General features: G+C 42.4%; 1 non-coding gene across 1 annotated transcript; it reads right to left on the bottom strand.

Annotated features, from left to right (window-relative positions):
- Positions 1–8,022: 8,022 nt before the first annotated feature.
- Positions 8,023–8,138, bottom strand: LOC120030116. The gene has a single exon (XR_005473625.1). It is a non-coding gene; the product is annotated as a U5 spliceosomal RNA (small nuclear RNA).
- Between the last annotated feature and the right edge of the window lie 7,049 nt (positions 8,139–15,187).

Below are 15,187 nucleotides of genomic sequence, written 5' to 3'. Positions count from 1 at the left end.
CAGGTCCTCCGAAGGAAAGAGAGAGAGAAAGGGAAAGAGAGAAAGCGTGAGCGAGAGAAAGAGAAAGAGGGAAAAAGAGAATTAGAGGGAGCAATAATTAAATTCACACAGGACACCGGATGAGACATGAGAAATACTGCAGATATAACAGACTGACCCTAGCCTCCCGACACAAACTATTGCAGCATAAATACTGGAGGCTGAGACAGGAGGGGTCGGGTCACATTGTGGCCCTGTCCTACGATACCCCCGGACAGGGCCAAACAGGCAGGATATAACCCCACCCACTTTGCCAAAGCACAGCCCACAAACCACTAGAGGGATATCTTCAACCACCAACTTACTACCCTGAGACAAGGCCAAGTACAGCCCACAAAGATCTCCCCCAAGGCACGAACCCGAGGGGGGCACCAACCCAGACAGGAAGATCACGTCAGTGACTCAACCCACTCAAGTGACGCACCCCTCCTAGAGACGGCATGGAAGAGCACCAGTAAGCCAGTGACTCAGCCCCTGTAATAGGGATAGAATCCCAGTGGAGAGAGGGGAACCGGCCAGGCAGAGACAGCAATGGCGGTTCGTCGCTCCAGTGCCATTCCGTTCACCTTCACACCCCTGGGCCAGACTACACTCAATCATAGGACCTACTGAAGAGACGAGTCTTCAATAAAGACTTAAAGGTCGAGACCGACTCTGCGTCTCTCACATGGATAGGCAGACCATTCCATAAAAATGGAGCTCTATAGGAGAAAGCCCTACCTCCAGCTGTTTGCTTAGAAATTATCGGGACAGTAAGGAGGCCTGCGTCTTGTGACCGTAGCGTACGTGTAGGTAAGTACGGCAGGACCAAATCGGAAAGATAGGTAGGAGCAAGCCCATGTAATGCTTTGTAGGTTAGCAGTAAAACCTTGAAATCCCGTCCTCCTATAGCGCCTCCCACCAGCCCCCACTGGTTCCTGTTCATGGAAATCTTAAGTAAAAAGCGAAAGATTTATGCCATATGAAGAGAAACCAGATTGTTGGCACTGGCAGCACCAGGAGTTCCAGTAGAGGTTAATATGTTCTGCTGCCTAATCAGAGAAGGGCTATGGGGGTACACCTCACTACAACCACCCACCGGGCCCGGCCACAGTCCACACACTATAGCCGGTACAAGAGTCCCACAGTCTAGAAGGTTTGCATCAAAAGTTTAAATACAATTTAATATTTTGTTGTTAGCTACATTTCCAACTTTACAATGACTTTTTTATTACATCAAGATCAGTTTGCTTTGAAATTACCAATGCCTTCATGCAGCTGCTTGCCTCCAACACCAGCTACAATGTATAAATAGTGATGGGTCGTTTGCAAATGAACAGCTATTTTTGAGCGGATCTTTTATTTAACATCAGGAACCGAATCACATCGTGAGAAAGTGCCATTTATTTGGCTCCCAAATTTGCACACGGCTAACTACGGCTTTATGGGCACAAAACGTTTTTCTGCAGATAAGTTACAAAATAATTATCTGAAGAGGGTGAATCCTCACTTTAGTAACCAGTGGTGACCTGTCATTCAGGGCAGGTGGGGCTGTTTGATACAGCCTGTGATCGAACCAGGGTCTGTAGTGACACCTCCAGCGCTGAGATGCAGTGCCTTAGACCGCTGTGCCACTCAGGAGTTTGCAAACAATGTAAAAAATATACAGTTGAAGTCGGAAGTTTACATACACTTAAGTTGGAGTCATTAAAACTCATTTTTCAACCACTCCACAAATTTCTTGTGAACAAACTATAGTTTTGGCAAGTCGGTTAGGACATCTACTTTGTGCATGACACAAGTCATTTTTCCAACACTTGTTTACAGACGGATTATTTGACTTATAATTCACTGTATCACAATTCCAGTGGGTCAGAAGTTTACATACACTAAATTGACTGTGCCTTTAAACAGCTTGGAAAATTCCAGAAAATGATGTCATGGCTTTAGAAGCTTCTGATAGGCTAATTGACATCATTTAAGTCAATTGGAGGTGTACCTGTGGATGTATTTCAAGGCCTACCTTCAAACTCAGTGCCTCTTTGCTTGACATCATGGGAAAATCAAAAGAAATCAGCCAAGACCTCAGAAAAAATTTTGTAGACCTCCACAAGTCTGGTTTATCCTTGTGAGAAATTTCCAAATGCCTGAAGGTACCATGTTCATCTGTACAAACAATAGTACGCAAGTATAAACACCATGGATCCACGCAGCCATCATAATTGTTGGAAAAAAATCACCTGGCCCTGATGAACTAGACCCCTGCCTCCTACACCTAGCTGCAGACATCATTTCTCCCCCCTTAACATGTATTTTTAACCTTACGCTTGATGTTAAGGAAATCCCCAAGTTATGGAAATCTGCTTTTGTACTGCCTCTCCTGAAAGGTGGAGATCCCTCGCTATTTGACAACTAGCGACCCATATCAAAATTGTCTGTACTGTCAAAGGTACTGGAGTCCTTAGTTAGTAGGCAGCTAAAGACCTACTTCCAAGAAAACAACATCTTAAATGGAATGCAATCAGGTTTTAGGTCTGGCCACAGCACTGTTTCAGCAACATTGAAGGTTTTAAATGACATCCAGTGTGCTCTTGATAAGAAGTTACATTGTGTGTCTGTTTTTATTGATTTGTCAAAGGCTTTTGACACCGTGGACCATGCTGTGTTAGTACAAAGGTTAAAATGTTGTGGAATTACTGGTCATGCTCTATGTTGGTTTATAAATTACCTATCAAATCGTACACAATGTGTAATGGCGGATGGTTGTAAATCTGAGTCCATAGAGGTGTGCTCAGGTGTTCCGCAAGGTTCTATTTTGGGCCCACTGTTGTTCATTTTGTATATCAACAACATTGGGGATCTTATTGAAACAGCGGATGTTCATTTTTATGCAGATGATACTGTTCTTTATTCAAGTGGTGGTAGTTTATCTTTAGCTTTTGAAAATGCCCAAAGAGCATTTAACATCATACAACAGACTCTGTATGATTTAAAGCTCATTCTAAATTTGGGTAAAACAAAATGCATGGTATTTTCAAATGCCAGGCATGTTACAAATCATGTCATTGCTACATTGGCTGGACATACTATAGAGCAAGTTAAAGTGTACAAATATTTGGGTGTGTGGGTTGATGATAAGCTGAGCTTCACTGTGCATGTAGAGAACTTGATAAGGAAGCTCAAGCTGCAAATAGGATTGTATTACCGGCATAAGGCTTGTTTTTCTTTTGAGGCCAGGAAGGAGCTGGTACGATGTACATTACTGTCTGTTTTAGATATTATTGATGTTATATATATGCAGGCCTCAGCCACTACTACCCTGAGAGCACTTGATTCAGTGTATCATGCAGACCTCAGGTTCATTACAAATCAGAAACGTCTAACACATCATTGTGATCTCTACAGCGCTGTTGGCTGGTTGTCATTGACCTTGCGTAGGCTTAAACACTGGTATACACTGATTTATAAGGCCATATTGGGTAAAATTACATTTTATCTCTGTTCTTTTTTAGTCAGGTCAGTAAATAAATATCAATTACGGTCCCATTCTGATTTGCTTCTAACAGTACCAAAAATGAGAACAGGTCATGGTAGAAATAGTTTTAGTTACTTAGCACCGTGGTCCTGGAATTCTCTCCTGAACATTTTAAAATGTGAGTTTAAACACTTGATCGGTATATATATCATAGAAGAGTGTAATTGTTTTTAGTCAAGATGTTTGTGTTTTTAATGTAATATGTAATTGTTGTACTGTATGTGTGTTTATAGTTTTGTTTAATGTTGTGTTAGTGTAAGTTGTTTTGTCTGAAACGTTGTTCCCACTGCTGCTATTGAACCAGGTCTCTCTTGGAAAAGAGATATTATCTCAATGAGAAAAAACCTGTATAAATAAAGGTAAATTAAAAATGTAATAAAATACCGCTCAGGAAGGAAACGCATTCTGTCTCCTAGAGATGAACGTACTTTGATGCGAAAAGTGCAAGTCAATCCCAGAACAACAGCAAAGGACCTTGTGAAGATGCTGGAGGAAACAGGTACAAAAGTATCTATATCCACAGTAAAACGAGCCCTATATCGACATAACCTGAAAGGCCGCTCAGCAAGGAAGAAGCAACTGCTCCAAAACCACCATAAAAAAGCCAGACTACGGTTTGCAACTGCACACGGGGACAAAGATCGTACATTTTGGAGAAACGTCCACTGGTCTGATGAAACAAAAATAGAACTGTTTGGCCATAATGACCATCATTATGTTGGGAGGAAAAAGGAGGATGCTTGCAAGCTGAAGAACACCATCCCAACCATGAAGAACGGGGGTGGCAGCATCATGTTGTGGGGGTGCTTAGCTGCAGGAGGGACTGGTGCACTTCACAAAATAGATGGCATCACGAGGAAAGGAAAATTATGTGGATATATTGAAGCAACATCTCAAGACATCAGTCAGGAAGTTAAAGCTTGGTCGCAAATGGGTCTTCCAAATGGACAATGACCCCAAGCATGCTTCCAAAGTTGAGGCAAAATGGCTTAAGGACAACAAAGTCAAAGTATTGGAGTGGCCATCACAAAGCCCTGACCTCAATCCTATAGAAAATCTGTGGGCAGAACTGAAAAAGTGTGTGTGAGCAAGGAGGACTACAAACCTGACTCAGTTACACCAGCTCTGTCAGGAGGAATGGGCCAAAATTCATCCAATTTATTGTGGGAAGCTTGTGGAAGCATACCCGAAACGTTTGACCCAAGTTAAACAATTTAAAGGCAATGCTACCAAATACTAATTGAGTGTATGTAAACTTCTGACCCACTGGGAATGTGATGAAAGAAATAAAAGCTTAAATAAATCATTCTCTCTACTATTATTCTGACATTTCACATTCTTAAAATAAAATGGTGATCCTAACTGACCTAAGACAGAGAATTTTTACTAGGATTAAATCTCAGGAACTGTGAAAAACTGAGTTTAAATGTATTTGGCTAAGATGTATGTAAACTTCCAACTTCAACTGTATATATCATTGAGGTGATTAAGCTACATACTGTAACGAACATGGTCTCTTTATTGTTTTCTTGAGTAAGGCAGCTCCAAAATCCAGGCGTTTCAGCCTAGCTCAGTGCTTTCTGTGGTGGTAAGGCAAGCCAGCAGCAAATACGGAGCGTTGCGCCGTAATTGGCTCAGTGTTCTGTTACTCATGGGGACACTACGTCACCGCCAAGTCTAAGGGTAGAGCTAGAAAATTCTAGCCCCTTGGGTGCTGCCATAGAGTTATATTAGAAGTGCCCATCCAAAAATATCAGATCACGTTATATCTACAGTAGCTTTGATTGGACTGATCATGTCAACATAATACTTTCAAAATCTTAGCTAGCAGTCATCATGAATCAAGTCAACAATTTACTGGCAAATCATTTTTAATCATTGTCATATGAAGAGAAATTATAGTTAAAACGTATCGGTGCTTATCGGCCATAGGACATAAACATTACACAACAAGTTGGAAATTGCAAATTCAACAATGAGTGGCTTGGAAGGAATCAGTGACAGTGGCTAACTGCAAGCTTTGCAAAGCAATCACTAGCCTGCTATTCAGTGGAGTGGCTGTGTGGTCCCAAATCTGGGATTAAGGGTCTCTTTTCCAAGTTTAAAATGATAAACATTCAACATTGGCCATGCTGTCAATGAAGCATGATTTGTGCCGCGCTCAAAACTGTTAACTCCTAACTGCAAAAACTCAACTTCAGTTAGTTCAAGACAACTGTGAAGTCGGAAATAAATGAGCTCTGACTGGGAAAATACGTTTTGAACGGTCATCCAACTCGGAATTGTAAATCAGGCCTATTTCTAGAGCTATGACCTGAAGATCAATGACGTCATCATGATTCAACCTTGTTTTTTCAGAGTTCCCAGTTGTTTTGAAAGCACCATAAATCCAGAGAAGGCCAGACTTTGATGACAAAATTTTCCCGCGAAGGAACACCGCTCCACCTTCTTGTTGAAGTGAGCACAGCACAACAAGGTGAGTCCAAAAATGTATTGCATAAATGATGTAATATGCCAGGGAGATATGTATACTGTAGCTAAGAAAGTCCTAATAAGTGTATGTTGTGTAGTAAAATGTTAGTAGTCCATGTGCCTCACCCTAATAATTTGGTCTATTTACCCCCCCTTAATTTATCATACGGTTCTGACTTGGTGTACAGGGAGAATGGCCCATGTTCTGAATTCTGTCGCTGTACATTTCAAAAGTGCTGAACAAATAGTTATATTGACTACGTCTGTCCTAGCTCGCTCATTCATTGCTCTATAACGGTGACAGAAGGTGACCACAAACTGCCAGGGCCTACATTAAGCTGTCCCAACAGCAGAGTCCCAACAGCAGTCCAAGCACCTTACCACTGCTACACCTGGCTATCAGCGGAGCCTTGTCTGGCAGCGAAACAGTTAATTCAGCCTCATTTACTGCCTTTAAAAAAAACATAGCAGATATGGGTGAATTGCAAATGTGGTTTCTACTGACAATTGAGATGTACAAACTATGGCATAAGGGGACGACAAGCAGATGAGAGGCAATCTGTAATTTCGATTATCAGCTATGTTTTTTTTAAAGGCAGTAAATGAGGCTGAATTAACTGTTTCGCTGCCAGACAAGGCTCCGCTGATAGCCAGGTGTAGCAGTGGTAAGGTGCTTGGACTGCTGTTGGGACTCTGCTGTTGGGACAGCTTAATGTAGGCCCTGGCAGTTTGTGGTCACCTTCTGTCACCGTTATAGAGCAATGAATGTATTTTTTAGTGTTGTGTCGTGTCTTTGCTGGCATGCCTCAAACATTTTGGGGGGAATTTGACCCACCAACATTTACATGCTAAAATCGCCACTTGCTTCCCTGTAACATATTAAACATGCATAGGAAATATCTATGAGCAACAATGACAGAACGGGTCCGTGCATAAAAACAATGACAGAACGGGCCCGGCATAAAAACAATTGTTAACACTCATAATGTTCCTCTCCACGGAAATCCAAATTCATTCCAGTTTAAAACCTTCAACAAGTAAAAAATTCAATCCATTGTTAATTTAAAATTCCAAATGATAATCAAATCAAACAGTATGTAATCAACTCAAATTAGGCAAACCCAATGGTCATCCAGCCCCCCCCAAAAAGCAATCAATCGATCAAAAAATAATCAGATAAATCTGTCAGTCAACAAAATGTCTGTGACTTTGTGTTGGGGGATGGGTGGGGTCTGGACTAGTGCTGACACGAGTGCTGAAAGGAATTGGCAGTTGTGGTTGGTCTGTGCTGTATCCAGAGTAAAAAAACAAGAATTGGGAACTAGGGCTGCTGCAGGTGCTGGGTCGGGATCTGGGAGGAAGGACAACTGGAGGAGCAAGCAAACACACATGCGAGCCCTAGACCCAGAGGTCTAGCCTTAAATTAAGACCCCAAAAATAATTTTGGTTGTCATTCATGATACAGACAATTTCCCTTTGTGGCTATGGTAACTAGTAAAAAACGATATCCAGAGGACAGCAGCAAGACAGCGTTCCTCAATGCAGTGGTATTACCACAGAGTTTCTAAACCATCGTTGGTATTACTGTTACAGAACAATATACATGGTTGATATAGGCCGTCATTGTAAAATAAGAATTTGTTCGTAACTCACTTGCCTAGCGAAATAAAGATTAAATAAATAAAACAATAATAATAAAAACAAATAAAACGCTGTGCCAATCAAGACAGTGGCAGCACACAGACGCTCATAGTGGGTTTAGCAATAAATGTAGCAAGACATAACTTTCAACAACTATATGTCTCTAGCGCTCTGGCTACTTAATCAAGTGTTCCAAATCACATATTTCTTTAGGTAGATAAACTCTGAATGAAACTGCACGTTGAACACATCTCCAATACAACGTATTGCATGTAGTGTCCAAAGCCTGTAATTACAAGCATGACGGACTTCCTAAAAGGCTGGTGCACCACGACTATATTTAAACAAGTGTAGGAAGCCCAGCCGTTAAGCCAGGCATCAAAAAATTAGTTGATACTCATAATGTTCCTCTCCACGGAAATCTTTAGTAAAAGGCGAAAGATTTATGCGATCTGAAGAGAAACCAGAGTGTACTACCGATTATAAGGGGGTGAAACCATCTAGATTCGCGGCACTATCAGACCCGGTAACGGATTAATATTGTTGCGCACAACAATACCGTGTGGGTATAGACGCATAAATAAGGCGTCCCCTACCGTGTTCATGTAACTTTATACGTAAATGTTTTGGGTGGAATTACGACAAATAATCAAATACCGTTTCCATATACACAAGCGAAGGGGACTCTGGGTAATATAGCATACACTACTTCCTGATTGTTACAGCATTGACGTCTGGAATGGCGCTTTACAGTTTACAAATAAAAAAAAACCTGCTGACCGAAATGAAATGTTTATTTTTTTTTACTTTATAAGAGTAGTCTGCATTTCACAAAAACAGAGACCGATTTGGCAAATAGGCATGTGCGCAGTTTAGACCCACATACATCCACAGCTCAAAAACACTTCCCAAACTTGAAATATTACTTTTCCAAAGAGGAATGGACAACTTCAATACCGACAGGTATATCACAATCATGGCTCAAACGGTGGTGGTGTATTACTTATTACTAGGAATAGGTAGAAAGAAACATACACGGGCATGAGAACAGCAGTTTAGCCTGGTCGCTCCGAGAGACTTCTACCAAAGACAGTACAGGATGTGCTTGTACTATGATGGAAAACCTGGAATTGAAAATACACTGCTCAAAAAAATAAAGGGAACACTTAAACAACACAATGTAACTCCAAGTCAATCACACTTCTGTGAAATCAAACTGTCCACTTAGGAAGCAACACTGATTGACAATAAATTTCACATGCTGTTGTGCAAATGGAATAGACAAAAGGTGGAAATTATAGGCAATTAGCAAGACACCCCCAATAAAGGAGTGATTCTGCAGGTGGTGACCACAGACCACTTCTCAGTTCCTATGCTTCCTGGCTGATGTTTTGGTCACTTTTGAATGCTGGCGGTGCTCTCACTCTAGTGGTAGCATGAGACGGAGTCTACAACCCACACAAGTGGCTCAGGTAGTGCAGGTCATCCAGGATGGCACATCAATGCGAGCTGTGGCAAGAAGGTTTGCTGTGTCTGTCAGCGTAGTGTCCAGAGCATGGAGGCGCTACCAGGAGACAGGCCAGTACATCAAGAGACGTGGAGGAGGCCGTAGGAGGGCAACAACCCAGTAGCAGGACCGCTACCTCCGCCTTTGAGCAGGAGGAGCACTGCCAGAGCCCTGCAAAATGACCTCCAGCAGACCACAAATGTGCATGTGTCTGCTCAAACGGTCAGAAACAGACTCCATGAGGGTGGTATGAGGGCCCGACGTCCACAGGTGGGGGTTGTGCTTACAGCCCAACACCGTGCAGGACGTTTGGCATTTGCCAGAGAACACCAAGATTGGCAAATTCGCCACTGGCGCCCTGTGCTCTTCACAGATGAAAGCAGGTTCACACTGAGCACATGTGACAGACGTGACAGAGTCTGGAGATGCCGTGGAGAACGTTCTGCTGCCTGAAACATCCTCCAGCATGACCGGTTTGGCGGTGGGTCAGTCATGGTGTGGGGTGGCATTTCTTTGTGGGGCCGCACAGCCCTCCATGTGCTCGCCAGAGGTAGCCTGACTGCCATTAGGTACCGAGATGAGATCCTCAGAGCCCTTGTGAGACCATATGCTGACACATGCACATTTGTGGCCTGCTGGAGGTCATTTTGCAGGGCTCTGGCAGTGCTCCTCCTTGCACAAAGGCGGAGGTAGCGGTCCTGCTGCTGGGTTGTTGCCCTCCTACGGCCTCCTCCACGTCTCCTGATGTACTGGCCTGTCTCCTGGTAGCGCCTCCATGCTCTGGACACTACGCTGACAGACACAGCAAACCTTCTTGCCACAGCTCGCATTGATGTGCCATCCTGGATGAGCTGCACTACCTGAGCCACTTGTGTGGGTTGTAGACTCCGTCTCATGCTACCACTAGAGTGAGAGCACCGCCAGCATTCAAAAGTGACCAAAACATCAGCCAGGAAGCATAGGAACTGAGAAGTGGTCTGTGGTCACCACCTGCAGAATCACTCCTTTATTGGGGGTGTCTTGCTAATTGCCTATAATTTCCACCTTTTGTCTATTCCATTAGCACAACAGCATGTGAAATTTATTGTCAATCAGTGTTGCTTCCTAAGTGGACAGTTTGATTTCACAGAAGTGTGATTGACTTGGAGTTACATTGTGTTGTTTAAGTGTTCCCTTTATTTTTTTGAGCAGTGTATTTTGGTTCCCAGCGAAACATTTTTTAAACAAATTAGAAAGGAACTTAAAAGGAGAACCGCATAAACGAAACGTGGAAGGGGTGAACAATGGGACGTTCTTGACTTGATTCTCTAAACCACAGGTGTCAAACTCATTCCACGGGGGGCCGAGTGTCTGCGGGTTTTCGCTCCTCCCTTGTACTTGATTGATGAATTAACATCACTAATTAGTTAGGAACTCCCCACACCTGGTTGTCTAGGGCTTTATTGAAAGGAAAAACCAAAAACCTGCAGACACTAGGCCCTCCGTGGAATGAGTTTGACACCCCTGCTCTAAACAAATATTTTTTTTTGGGGGGGGGGGGGGGGGGGGGGGGGGGGGGGGGTTCAAATCCAACTTTATTTGCCACATGCGCCGAATACAACAAGTGTAGACTTTACTGTGAAATGCTTACATACAAGCGCTTAACCAACAGTGCAGTTCAATAAGAAAATATTTACCAAGTAGGCTAAAATAAAAAGTAATAATGTGATGTAATGTACAATGCATGATATTAATCCATTTTTTTCTTATCCACCCCCCAAAAAACCTGTGAAAAGAGAAATAATAATAAAGATATACTATTTTTAAAGCAAAAGCATGAAAATACCTGAAGGCGAAAACAGCGCTCATGCAGAAAAATCGACTTTCATAAACATTGCCGCACGAGGGTGATGCGCGCAAATTGGTGACAGAACAGGGGGAGTGCTTATAGAACGCCAGCATAACAAATCCTCATTTCACACTACTTTTAGAATATAATTCAATTTTAAGGCACGTATGAATGTCCTGCTTAATATAATGTTCGTATCATCATCGCAATTCAACTGTATAAAAAAGTATACTTAAACCAGTGGCTAGCATTAGCTACAGCCTATAGCAATGAGCATTAGCATTCTAGTTTACAACTGATCCATCCAAAATAGTTATTTTGCAAAGATCACAACCAAATATATTCTCAGCGACTGTAAAAGCAAGAATCAAAACATCAGTGTAAGTGTATGAGAACCCCAAAAAGTGATTTTGTTTAAGTAATTAAAAAAAAAACGTAAATCGAGGCTATGTTGAATGGGCGGTGATGGTGATGGATTTCTTACTGCCGCCAAGAGTCCGTTTTTCGTGTACTGGAAAAGTCTGTAGAAAGAAGCTTGACATTAATCCATGCCCTGTCCAAATCCTACAGTACAGTACAGCTACCAACAATAGCTCACGGAGAAAAATAACCATTGCGACACACAGTGGTAGTAGAAGCTAGCACAGCGAGGCTGTCGCAGGGCGTGTAACTGTCCACGGGCAATTACTGATGCTGTGTTCAAGACAACTGGGAACTCGGAACAAATCTCACTGGAAAATTTGTTTTGAACGGTCATCTAACTTTCGGTCCAAACGCTTAAAAGACACACCCTATGCCCTCAGCCCTCAAATTAAGTGGACACTTCTGACGACGTATCATGACGTCTGACGATTATACACTTGCAATGCAAGGGGCGAGGGAGGAAGGAATTATTTTTAAAAGGACAACCCTTGGCCGGAAATTCATCACTCATTCATCCCCGATGATTGTGTTTTCAGCCACCGGTAGCTTGTGGGTGCTTTATATGCGTTTCAGTCAATGAGTGCATGTCTACTTATATTAAATATATAATTATTAATATACGCCTACTGTATGATAGCTAGCAAATGAATTAGCTAACTAATGTTAGCCTGCCTAGCTGGAACAGTTTTATTGCTACAATTTCCAAAAGATAACCAAACAAAAACATATTTACTTTTTACAGACATGTTTGTGCCGTCATGTGCATTAGTAGCACAATTTCAAACTTATTTGCAATCGTTTTTACTTACACTTGTATGTTAACTTCTCCATTGATGTTGTTTTTAAGTTTTGGCTGACTTTTCTTAGCGGATGTACAATCGTCGTGAATTGAATTATGGGGAGTTTCAGCCCGGAGTGAACATAATTGTACACTCGCAAAGCCGACTATAAACGAGGGCTGAGGGGCTTACATTGCAAACTTCCCTTGCTTGGCTAATCATTTGGACCGCCCTCCAAGATGGTGACAGGGATCCCCCAAGGGCATAAGGAGAGGGTAAATGGACGAGGGTGTGTCTTTTAAGTGTTTGGACCGTATCCTTGGAATTTCAAGTCGGGAACTCTGGCCTCTTTCTGGAGCTCCGTCTTTCCTACCTGAAGATCACTAATGTCATGATTTGACCTCATATTTTTCAGAGGTTCCAGTTGTCTTGAAAGCATCATTACTACTGATCCCGGGCGTTGATGGCGCATAAAGAGGTCCATAAAATGTACAAGTAACCTCTGCGCTGTACATACAGTGCCTAGTTCCCCCTATCTGAGATGCCTACTGCAGCCCTCATCCTCCACATACAACATCCGTTCTGCCAGTCACATTCTTTTAAAGGTTCCCAAAGCACACACACAAAATTAGATTTGATTTTTGATTTGACCCATGGGTCTTTTCAGTTCGCTGCAGCTAGCGACTGGAACGAGCTGCAAAAAACACTCAAACTTGACAGTTTTATCTCCATCTCTTCATTCAAAGATTCAGTCATGGACACTTACTGACAGTTGTGGCTGCTTTGCTTGATGTATTGTTGTCTCTACCTTCTTGCCCTTTGTGCTGTTGTCTTTGTCCTATAATGTTTGTGCCATGTTTTGTGCAGCTACAATGTTGTTCTCCTGCCATGTTGTGTTGCTACCATGTTGTTGTATTGCTACTAAGCTGTGTTGTCATATGTTGCTGTCATGCTATGTTGTTGTCTTAGGTCTCTCTTTATGTTTTACATTTTAAGTTTTTTTTAATTTAACCTTTATTTAACTAGGCAAGTCATAATATTATTTACAATGACGGCCCTAAACCGGACAGCGCTGGGCCAATTTTGCACTGCCCTATGGTACTCCCGATCATGGCCGGTTGTGATACAGCCTGGAATCAAACCAGGATCTGTAGTGACGCCTCTAGCACTGAGATGCAGTGCCTTAGACCGCTGCGCCACTCTGGACCCCCTATGTAGTGTTGTGGTGTCTCTCTTGTCGTGATGTGTGTTTTGTCCTATATTTTTATTTTTAATCCAATCCATTTTTAATCCATCCCCGCAGAAGGCATTTAGCCTTTTGATAGGCCGTCATTGTAAATAAGAATTTGTTCTTAACTGACTTGCCTAGTTAAATAAAGGTTAAATAAATGAATTAAATAAAAATGTACTGATTGAATATGTCTTCACACCCCAGAGTTAATACTTGCTGGGAACACCTTGGCAGCCGTTTCAGCTGTGAATCATTTTGAATAACATTCTACCAATTTTTCACAACTCTTAATTAAGAAAACATACAGTATACTGTAGTCATTGTTTTTGTAAACATTTCTCAAGCTCAGTAAATTTGGTTAGGAATCATTGATGGACAGCAATATTCACACTCAACACCTCCTGGAAAGCAATTCTGGTGTGTCTTTGGCATTACAATTTGTGTAATTGTCCTGCTGAAAAATTAAACTATCCTATGGTGGGTTTTCCTCAAACTTTTTAACTGGGCTTTGCTCCTTTCATATGTATTTTGATCCTGACAAACTCCCCTGCCGATAACAAGTATACCCAGACCCGGCTCCACGAGGGGGCTTAGCCCCCTCAGTTCAAACTTGAGCCCCCTCAGTTTTTGTTTTATGTCCCTATATAAAAATAGCTGAAAGTTTACAATGAAAAGTTAAAATGATTGAGTGACAGGCTGGCACAAAAAATTCTGTATCTCCGCTGCGCTGTTTCAGCACAATGGACAGTGCGCGCTGCGGTGTTTGTAGGGGGGCTATGGAAAGCCACGGGGAGGTTAGGTATGCCCTGTTCCTTTTGGGTTTCCATAAAAAGTGGGGAAAAGCGGTTCTCATCTCTGTGGTAGGCTAAGTGAATAACGTGATACTCCTCCACTGTAATATTTGATTTTGATTTATAAGGGCGGGGTCAAGTTTACGGTTGAAGCTGCTTCACTCAACTCTGCCTCACGCTCCACCACTACCAAGTTTAGTTAGCTTCTTAGCTAGCTGTAAAAAAGCATTATTGTTATTAGCCTTAGCCTATTTAGCTAGCTCGAACCAGCTAATCTACCATGATGGATATCAGAAATTGGCTTCGCCAAAGTACCCAAACAGAGGAGAGCGATGAGCAGCAGCAGCAGCAGCAGCATCACACCACGAGGCCTCCGTCAAGCTCCAGCTAGCTCCGTATGCAGAACCTACCCACCCTTCCAAAAGCGCCGCTAGGATAATCGCTCCTCCTCCAACTTTTTCTGATGATCTTGGAACAAAGGAGCCAGCCCAGGTTAGCCTAGAATCCTACCCTAGCCGCCCACAGGTTTTTTGTCCAAAAACATACATTTAATAGGCTATGTTTAGGTTATTTGGATCCCCGGTTTTGTTCTGTTTGCATTCATTCGTTCCAATTCGCGGTTGTGTCGGTATTCTAAGCCAAACTGCAATTCGGTATTTTTGTTTACAAAAATAACTAGGCTACTACTTTCAGCGTTTTATTTGCATTATTTTGGTAAGACGGTTGTGTGTGCGACTGCATTCACATAGGGCAATTCACCTATTACAAACAGCCTATCTATCTTGTAGCCTATATTCATTACCAAAATGGCCTTGCTGTAGGGCTGTGTATATTGTGCTGATACAGCGCAGCAGAGATAGGCTACAGATTTCAAAAGCACTCAATGATCTCTGAGTCTTGGCATTTGAACTTTGTTTATTGTCCCATCGCGCTCTTGCGACTCCTTGTGGCGGGCCGGGCGC

This window comes from Salvelinus namaycush, chromosome 35, assembly GCF_016432855.1.
Source record: "Salvelinus namaycush isolate Seneca chromosome 35, SaNama_1.0, whole genome shotgun sequence".
Taxonomy (NCBI): Eukaryota; Metazoa; Chordata; class Actinopteri; order Salmoniformes; family Salmonidae; genus Salvelinus; species Salvelinus namaycush.
Note: the sequence above shows the minus strand (reverse complement) of the source record. Positions and strands in the feature narration are given on the sequence as shown.